Raw genomic sequence first — 10,242 nt, forward strand, 5'->3', positions numbered from 1 at the left:
TTTTAGTTGTTGGAACTGAACCACGAAACCTCCGCTTATATTCCGTTTTTCGTAATACTTTCGTGCCCAAAAGGGACGTTTCCTTAATGTTTTTCGTATACAACATCTAAGATATTATCACCTTCAAAGCCCATTATGTCCATTTCAAAAAATATGGAATATTTTGTGCATTAAAGAAAATTTGTGTATTTAAAGGAGCTGGCCCAATGCAGGCTTGCTTTGGTTGCTTCGCTGCGAGAAGTGTCAAAAATTATTTGGAATATACTAAAACGTATAAAGGCTGGCCAAATGGCAGCTTTTCTTCACTTGCTTTAAGCGCCGTAAAATTTGAAATAGGCAAATGTTTTATTTGAAAGCGTTTTGTAGACTTTTGACAAAGAGTTATGTTCCTTTCAAAATACATAAATTCAACCAAAAATTTACTTACTTAATTTAAAAAAGTCACAGAAAGTGCAGGTAATTCGAAATGAAATACAAATTATTCATTGTTTCCATATTTATATTTAACATATCGTTATCTTATAGTAAAAAGTTGCAAAGCCCAGTTTTACAAATTTTATACGAGAGGAAAAAAATTCTTATAGCTCTTTTCTTCAATTAAATCGCTTTTTTTAAGTTATACAGGCAGGTTCTGGAATCCGAGTGAAAGTGAATATGAAAATGAATCTAAAACCGAGTGAATTTGATTTTGGTGTTCTGAAAACCGAATTTTTAGTTCATTTTAGAACTCGGTTTTTGATTCACGCTGAAAATGAACTAAAGCTGGTGATGAATAAGTAAAGATGAACTTAACAGCTGATAGCTGTCAATTTAACCAAAACAAATAATAAATTTTTGGATAAAAAAACGAAAAATGAGTGCATTAACTACGTTTGCGGCTATTTTAGTAGAAAATGAGAGACTTGCAGAAGAAACCCTTAATAGAAGGATTCTGCGCGATCATTCCAATCCTTTAGATGTCTCTGAATTGGTGTAAGTACTTGGTGTTCGCTCTTAGTGGCAATTTTGTACAAAAAATTTAAATAGGTTTGTATCCAGCTACCGGGTCAACAAAAGTGCATTTAACATGTTATTGGACGTTGTTGTTCTGCATTTAAAAGAAACATCCATTCCGGCGCAACTGCAATTGGCGGCCACACTAAGGTTTTTGGCGGAAGGTGGCTTCCAAAAGGCTGTGGGAAAAGATAGTTATATTGCAATGGGTCGTAGTACGGTTGCAAAAGTAATTACACGCGTGCTAAAGATTTTAGAAAAATATATATGTTCCCGGTGGATAAATTTAAGCATGACCGAAGACGAGAAAACGAAATCGAAACAGCATTTTCATCAAAACTTTGGTATACCCGGAGTCATTGGTTGCATAGACGGGACGCATATTAAAATAACCAAGCCGCATAAAGATTCCAGCCTATTTTACAACAGAAAAGGTTATTTTAGCATCAATGCAATGATTGTAAGTGCTTATTTAACTTATTGACAAAAATTATGCTCGAATTAACTCAATTTTTTGAATATATTTTTGTAGATATGTGATTACAATATGGTAATCAGAGCAGTTGACGCTCGTCGTCCTGGTTCAAGTCATGATGCTTTGATATGGAGTGTCAGCAGAGCTCATGATTACTTCAAACGCAATTACGATAACGGTGAACGCGGCTTGTGGCTTTTAGGTGATGCTGGGTACGCACTTCAACCTTTTTTGTTAACCCCATTTAGAGACCCAAATGTTGGGACAGCACAGCACATATTTAATCTGGAGCATTCTTCAGCGCGTAATGTTGTAGAAAGAACAATAGGGGTTCTAAAAAGCCGATTTAGGTGCCTTTGTCGATCTCTACAATATCAACCTGAAAAGGTGGTGCAAATTACAAATGTTTGCTGTGCATTACATAATATCTGTAGACATTATAAAGTGCAGGAGTTAGTTGAGGCAGGCCCTATGGACGAGGATAATGAACCTGTTGTTGAAGGAATAATAAACGAAGCTACTCTTGATGGCGAGGCTATAATGATAAGGGAGGATATCGCGACGCGCCTATTCTCGAATTCATGAAAAATTAATTTGAATACTTAAAGTGATACAATTTCCTGAAAGTTTAAAGCGCCTTATTGAATAAAATGCTCATATTTATATTCACTTCAATAAAATGAAATGCAATTCACTATTTATTAAAATAAAGTTCAGATTCATATTTAAACCATAACATACATTAATATATACATTGAAAAATATGTATCTACAGAAAATTATTTACAGAAAACTATTTACAGAAGACTACTTAAATAAAATTATTTACAGAAAATTTTTAACTTAAAACAATTCACTTGAAACTATTAACTTAAACATGTAATGCAAACTAAAATTTAATTCATTTCAGTAACTAAAGTTCATATTAGCTACTTCGTTTAGAATGGTTTTTTAAATAAATCTTAAGTTCTTCTATTTCAATTTCCTTAAGTTTTAGCTCGTTTTCTTCTTGGCGTAGTCTTTCCATTTGAGCATGGTGACGCTTGTTTTCAACATTCCCTTCCACTAACGCAGCTGTCATTTGTTTAACGGCTTCACAAAGGCTGCTAATGCCACTACTTACATTCTTTGTGGCCTCCACATTTTCTGTAAGTCCTTCTGCTAAGGAATTCATTGCATTTGTTTGCTCGCTAATGTTCGACTTTAGAGCATCAGTCACCATAGGTTCCCGTCGACGGGATCGCGCTGCTATAGCTGCACGGCTTGTGGATGGCACAGCATCTTCGTCGGAGCTTTCGGAGGTTGCCTCCTGGTTTCTTTCAGAAGACACACCAAAGTCTTGTGTGCCTGAAATGCCCTCCACCACAGTGTAAATTCCGCACATTTGGGCTATAGCATCTTCTGTTGGTGTAAGGACATGCTTGTTAAATGGTCCTCCACTAGTTGCTCTGGCTTCCGAGTTATTGTGCGCTACTTTTTTTCCTGATGAAGGCCTTCCAATCCATCCAAACCTGTTATATTTCGATTACAAAATATTTTGTATAGCCAATTAGTATACTAGAGTTCACTCTTTGATGCGAAACTGTGTGCGTTTGAGCGAAAGTGGGAAAATCGACAGTTTTTTATAACAAACACATATCACCGTTATGGCGTCGTTTCGCACAAACGCACAGCAAAGCAACAAAACAAACGTTAATTTTTGCGTTTCGCATTTTTGCATCAAAAAGTGAACGTCTTCTTTATATTTTTTTACTTTTTTCCAGCCAGAAACATCCTTTTGGGGAGGACCATGCTCGTTCAGTTCGACGACTAACTCCTTCCACAGTGCGTCTACTTTCGTTTTGTCTCCCTTTACATAGCCCCGTGCAATGTCCTTGTGGTCTTCCATAAATTTAAGAAGGACCGCCTCCTGTTTAGAATTCTTATGTTTTCCCCTGAAACCATTAATTTATGTAAAATTTGTTACTCTATTATTCTTATTAGTTTTTTTATTAATATATCTCATTAATAATTTTAAATTTACTCACATCTTCGTCTCGATCACAACCGCTAATTCAAAATTTGTGTGTATGCATAAAATCCACAAACTTGAAACGAAGTGAATGAAATCCGAAGATTTTTTCGCGGATTCGTTTATCAGAACATCCAAATTCACTCGGAACTCATTTTGGAAAAAAATGTGGAAATGAAACTCGGAAAGTGAAACACAGAACACCAAATGTCGGATTCAAAGTGAATTTGGTTCAAATTCACTCGGAAGTGAATTGCAGAACCTGCCTGATAGTTTTTTTTAGTAAATGTATATAGATATGTATGTATCATTATTATCATTTCTTTTAAATACAAACATTATATCGCATTAATCTAAAAATAAATCTGAAAGTGTTTGATAAATTTTTTAGAGTTTTCTAGGAAATAATTACTAACGTTAAGGGAGCAGACATTGACTTTTCAACCAGACAGCTGGTTACTTTGACAGCGTTCCAAGCCACCATTCGGCCAAGCAAGTTTTCAAAGTAAATCAAAGCAAATTGAAGGCAGCAAGGCGCGCAAAGCAAGCCCGCATTGGGCCAGCGCCTTAATTTGTTTATTGCTAAAGAAATGTCTACGTCAAAGTTATAGGAAATAAATATATCGTTCTCACTCTTTTCTATATAGAGTTGGTGGCTCTTTTATCAAAAAGTTCATACTGCATATGAACTGATTCATACCATGTAAATCCAGCATTAAGCATACATACATACATATATATGAATGCCGTTGTCGAATAACGGTGAAAATGTATGTACATAATGTAAAAAACAACGGGATACTGGGACTTACTTGGGCTGTCTGGTTCTGCTCATACTTTCCTTGGGGAAAACGCCCAATACGGGAGCGGTGCACTACAGGTGTTTGGGTGGCGGTAATATGGTGCTCCTTCGCTGGCGGCCAAAATGTTTAGTCCAGCGGTGGGCGCTGCTGATGACTGTTGGTAAGCGCCTTGTGGTGGCTGTGTACGTTCCCTCGTTGGGTTTCAAAAAAACGGAGTCCCACGGTGGTCAGCCTCAGAGTAATCGGACTCACCTTTGTGCCAGGCGGAGGTCGGGTAAACTTTTGTTTCTTGGTTCACTTGTATCAGAACCACTTACTTTTCTTGTGGGTATTGGAGACATGCATTTAAAATAGTTATTTCCAAAAACTATCGCTGCGAAGACTGTCTGCTGAAAATGCTGCCGTTCGCCACAACGTCCAATTTGAAAAAGAATGCCAAGGTAAAAATGACAGTCGCAGGCAGTGTGGCCAGGCGACTAATATTCTTTCGAACTTGACTTTCGAAGTTGAGTTGCCACTTGCTGATTCACATTTGGCTCGCAAGGACCATGTTGCGAAATGAAGCGAGTTATGTGAATTCGTTTTCAATTCAGGTTTTATTTAACAAATATGCTTCTAACTAGTTTTAATGTATGATGAAAATTTATATAATTGATAATTGTTGAGTGAATGAAAAATATATTTAAAGTAACAATTTGCAAATGAATGAGCAATTTATGTATGTAAGTACACGTATTTTTTCTTTTTGCTCAGAAATTCGAATTTTTCGAATAATGTACTTTTTCTTTTGTGAGTACGAACGCCTCTCTTTTCCTCTCTTAATAGCAACTTTTGATGAAATCGCTTATAACTGCCATAAAAAAGCAAGGATTTTAACACTTTTTTTTTAAATTGCAGATATTGATCTACTGAAACGATCTAATGAACTAAACATCAGAAATAGATTATTAATAATTAATTATTGTTAAACAACAATTTTTTTTTCAAATTGCCACATTTTTTTTCTCTAACTTTTTTGTCTATTAGGGAATAGTATACACTATTTTCAGTACGAGTATCAATATGCTAAAATTCGCCGTTTTCGAGTTATGATTTTTTATGTCAAATCCAACCTATCTCATACATTAATGAATTTTACATCAGTAGTGTCGAAAGTAGGTACTTTCGGCACGCTTCATGGTCCAAAATTTTTACTTTTAATACGTCGTAATGTGAAATATTGTACTCAACATTTGCGGGAATGCTTATTTATCGAACGTTCTGTTTGTAAAACGAGCCTAAAGCGAATTTTGCAATCATTCTCCTCCTGCAAGTGTTGAGTAAATAGCTATAAAGACAAAAATCTTGTCCCGCACATAAACCTATTATTATTATTATTATTTGACAATGCATTTCACGTTCTATTACAACTGTTACTTAAAAATTACCAATTCATGTTCGCATGTTCGAGCCGTAAAAGTTTTTCCGTGACTCTCTTCTACTGTCTCATTTTTCAAAACATGAATTCCTTTGAATGCCTTCGTTTTCCTCCATTCTTCTTTTTTTTATTTCGAAATATTTGCAGATCTTGGGCATCCAGTAAACACAACTCCACTTTCGGAACATATGGTTGAACTTTCTCAACTAGTGTTTTCGCATCTTGAATGCATTCCAGTAGATGTTTTCGGAGGTTGTGATTGGAAGCATAATGCTTGATGACTCCTCCCACTTCATCACAAGCCCCTTTGCCATGTCCTGAGGCAGAAAAAATCCACTTTTTCGCGCATAGGGATTTTATGAATTCAGCGAATTGATATTTGTTCTTGAAATGGCTGGGAGCTTCATCAGAAATGATGGTTGTATCTTTAAAAATTCCGTTAGGATACTTTTGATGGACCTTTTGAATAATTGTGTCAATGGCCATAAGAGCGTGTGCTGAATCATGTGTACGATCATAGCTAACGACTGCCAAACTCAGTGTATATTCTTGATAATAGCAAACTGCTGTAAAAATTGAGACCTGGTCGTTTTTCCAATGATGGCCTTGAATTTCGTCTGTCAAAAACACCGACCAATTTTCAGCGAAATCAACGTAAATAATTAGATGGTCCAACCTTAATTTAGAGTTTACTTTTTCATTCCGGATACCTTTTTGTTGGATTTCTTTCAAGCACAAATGAGAACTTGTTTTCATTGTCCACTCCACCAAATATTTTAGATATTTTTTTATCGATGTTGTTTTTTTAATTATATTAGAGACTTCCCACACCGCGTAATTAATTTCATCTTCTTCAGCGAAGTCGTCGGAAAATCCAAGAAGATCCATTGTGATGACTTGAAGTCCCGGACAATTCTTACATTCCTGTAAATAAAACGCAGTTTTTTTCGTCTTTTGAGCAAACTATAGATGCCAATATTTTTTCGCGAATCTGCGACACGGTAGTTTCATAACGCGCTTGGTACGGTTTCAAAGCAGCCAGCAATAAATCAAAATTAGCGCAATAAATGCAGAGACAATCTTCCTGAGGTGAATTTAATGAAACCCATTTTGGACGGAGCATGAACAATTTAGAAATGCCCATTTTTTGCATTAGGGTTCTCTTTTTTGAATTTTTGATAAGTTTATTTTATACTTCTTGTCATGAAACGCTTCGATTTACTTATGAGTACCCCATTTTCCAAGATCTTTTTGACATCACTTTTATTGGAACTCTGTCGAGAACAATCCAAATCATCATTGAGGTAGCATTCTTGAGCGATTGTCATAAGGGTTTGATCGATTTGATGACCACAGTAAGGATCCGGTTGACAATATCCTCCCATCTCGTTCACTAATTTTCTGGCCTCTTTGATCATGTAATCGGTAACACGCGGAAATTTTGAAAGCATCGCACTTTTTGATAATTCTGTAACTGGAATAGTAGATAATAGGCGCATTTTCTCGGAATTCGTTGAGCAGTTTTCTAAAGATTTATTAAAACTGTTAGTCCAGTCTTCACAAAGTTCGCAGCCACCAGGTTTTGTAAAAGGAGCAGGAAACTTTTGATCTTGTGGTAGGTCATAAATCTTTTGAATTTTCTCAGATACTTGAGAATCAAAGCTGATAGTAAATTGTTGTCGTTTCCCAGATGCATACGAGAAAATAGTATTGATATATCCTTTCTTCCTTAATGGAGACTCTGTCAATTGCAAATCGGGCATTTCTGAATTAAAGACATCTGCGTCGCAGACATAATAGTGAAAGCTGTCAGTATTAGATTGAGACATGACAGTGCTGTAAGAATTAGAGTCACTTTCTATTTCTATTTCTTTTTCTGATGATACTATAAATCTTGCAGCCAATCTTCTGTAACAGTGACAACATACTTCATAATCGCGCTCAAAACTTGGTCGGCGAAATATGGTTGCAGCAGTTTTGCTAATTCTTCTTCCAAAATAATTCCAACGAGTAGAGCGAATTTTTTGGAGATCCATAGATGACTTTTTTATGCACAGACTCCAAATCTATACACTTTCTTCTTCGAGGAAACCGATCTGGACCCATATTTCAATGTTGAATTTATTTTTCCGGCACTGTATATATGTACCTACAAATGGACAGCATTATCACTTTTACAATGACCGACAAACATATAAATTTTAATAAACAAGGTTAATGGTGCATTTACTTGGTATGAAGCCATATGAACTGTTGATACGCTAAAATAGAGGAACTACATGTTCAAAGAGGAATTCAATGATATCGAGTGGGATGCATATAATACATTTTTTCATATGAAAGGTTATGGGGAGATACTGTAAACATACTGTTGTGATACTGTTAAGCATATGAAATTATAGCAAGTTGAATTTTCATACATCTTCCCATAAAACGTTTAACAGATGCAGAGATACCAAGGAGGTTTTTTCCCATTTTGATGCCTTTTTAATATAAAAACCCACCGAAAAAGGAGGAAAGCGGCAACTCCACCATTCACATACATGTCAAAAGTATGAATTTTAAAAATTAAAAACAATAAACAAACAAATTCAAAACAAAGAAATTCTTTGTACTAGAACTTTTTAAATAGAAGCCACTCACGTTTAGTGGACAATAAAAATACAAAGAGCTATGATAACAAACTTAAAACAAGACATTACAGAACATTTTAATGAGCTTTATATCACATTTAAGTAAAAATAAGCCTATATTTTCACATACGAGGTTTTGCATTTTCTTGATGCGCGGTTTTGTACTTTAAACGACGATATGTAGAAATATTGCATACATATTTTGGTGCCTTTTCAAGTATAAAATCCACTGAGAAATGGAAGAAAACGGCGTCCCTATGATTTCAACTTAGGCCAAGCGTTTCGTAAACAAGCAATTCTGCACAAAAAACTTTTTTTCCATAAAGATGTTTAAATGGAAGCATTACAAATATGGCGTGGGCGTGGGTGATTTGAGATGGAATGACCCGTATGTATGTAACAATTTAGGAATGAATGAGAAATTTATCTAAGTGGACTGTATGACTTATTTTAAGTTTATATAATTCAAGATGAAAGAAAAAAGGGCTAGGGGCAATTTTGAATTTATGTGTCCAAAAAAGTATGTGGTAGCTTAATCTAGCCACCAAAGGGCTAAAACGGTAACACTGATTGTGGTATGAAGCGCCGAGCACTGGTATAGATAAATAAGGGTTGCTCGTACCAATGACAGTATGGACATCAGCGTATAATTTGTTAGTGTAATTTTTTACTTATATACGGCCAACACCACCTTGTTAAATACGCCTTGCTTTGTTCGAATCAAACTGATTTAAATTTTTTTGTCCAAACGACTTGATGATTCGAATTGCCGCATTCTCCTTTATATGCGTTTGCAGCGAATTGCATGTATTATTTGCCCTCAAAATCGCATATGGGCAACAATATCATCAGCTGTTTGCTTCAGAACAAAATAAAATGTGCCGAACTGAACGGCAAAAATGTTTTCAGAGCAAATAAAAAGTTATTCGAACACGAACGGTGAACCCGCAACATAGCAGCATAGTTTTTATGCGTAGTTATATACATACGTATGTACATTAGACTGCATCGCTCCCCATACAAAACAAAAAAAAATCGGTTCTATTTTTCCATTGGAATTATAAAGTCTGTTATATTTTAAGACGTCCACCAAAATATTTCGGAAAAATTATAAGATTTACGTAAGCTGGACCGATTTGAAAATACCTCTAAAAATGAAGTGGTTTATGAATAAAAATAGTTTCTTAAAGATTTTTTTTTGAAAAAATCCCCTCAAATGACAAAACGGTTTAAGCTTAAAAAATTTGCATAAAAATATTTAAAAAAATTAAAAAAATTTTGATCGGAATCGTTATGATGAGATTTTTTATGCTGTTTTTTAACTTTTTTCAAAGATTGGTATAAGAAAAACTTTAATAACTGAACCTAAACTCTTCGTCCAATCATAGTTGCGTTATCGCCTCGCCCTGAAATTTTGAGCCGATCACATGCATTTCAAAGGAGATCTGCACACTTGTCGTTATCGGCTAGTTATCGGCAAATCGTAGAAGATGCAGAAACGGATAAGTACGGCACTATCGTTTGCTAATCGTTGTGCACGCCTTGTTTGTTTACATTTTATGGGTAAAAATTAGTGAAAAAGTTAATATTTGCATTAAAATTGCATAAAAATCAGTATTTTTTGCATAAAATCTGTGGACATTATTAAAAAGTGGATAATTGCATTAAAATTCAATAAATGTGAGCGCTTTAACTATAAAATATGACGAAATTTTATAAAGAGTCTGTGTGCATGCACAAAACACATTTCAGGAAACGAAAAGAACAGATATTACTGAAAAATGATGTCTAGAATTGTTGCACCACAGTCTATATTTTAAAAATTGCAGGTTTTCGTAAATATTTCGCGAAAATATCAACCAGAAAACAGAAAATACCTGCTCCAAGTGAATTTTTAGACGCCAAATGAA

General features: G+C 35.1%; 1 protein-coding gene across 3 annotated transcripts in view; it reads left to right on the top strand.

The window, feature by feature from the left end:
* LOC118734996 (MAGUK p55 subfamily member 6) overlaps positions 1-10,242 on the top strand; it is a gene marked incomplete at its 3' end in the record, with an annotated part of 403,145 nt that overhangs the window by 51,666 nt on the left and 341,237 nt on the right.

The sequence above is a fragment of the Rhagoletis pomonella genome, unplaced genomic scaffold (genome assembly GCF_013731165.1).
Source record: "Rhagoletis pomonella isolate Grant_MI unplaced genomic scaffold, Rhpom_1.0 Rhpom_scaffold_00003, whole genome shotgun sequence".
NCBI classification, from domain to species: domain Eukaryota; kingdom Metazoa; phylum Arthropoda; class Insecta; order Diptera; family Tephritidae; genus Rhagoletis; species Rhagoletis pomonella.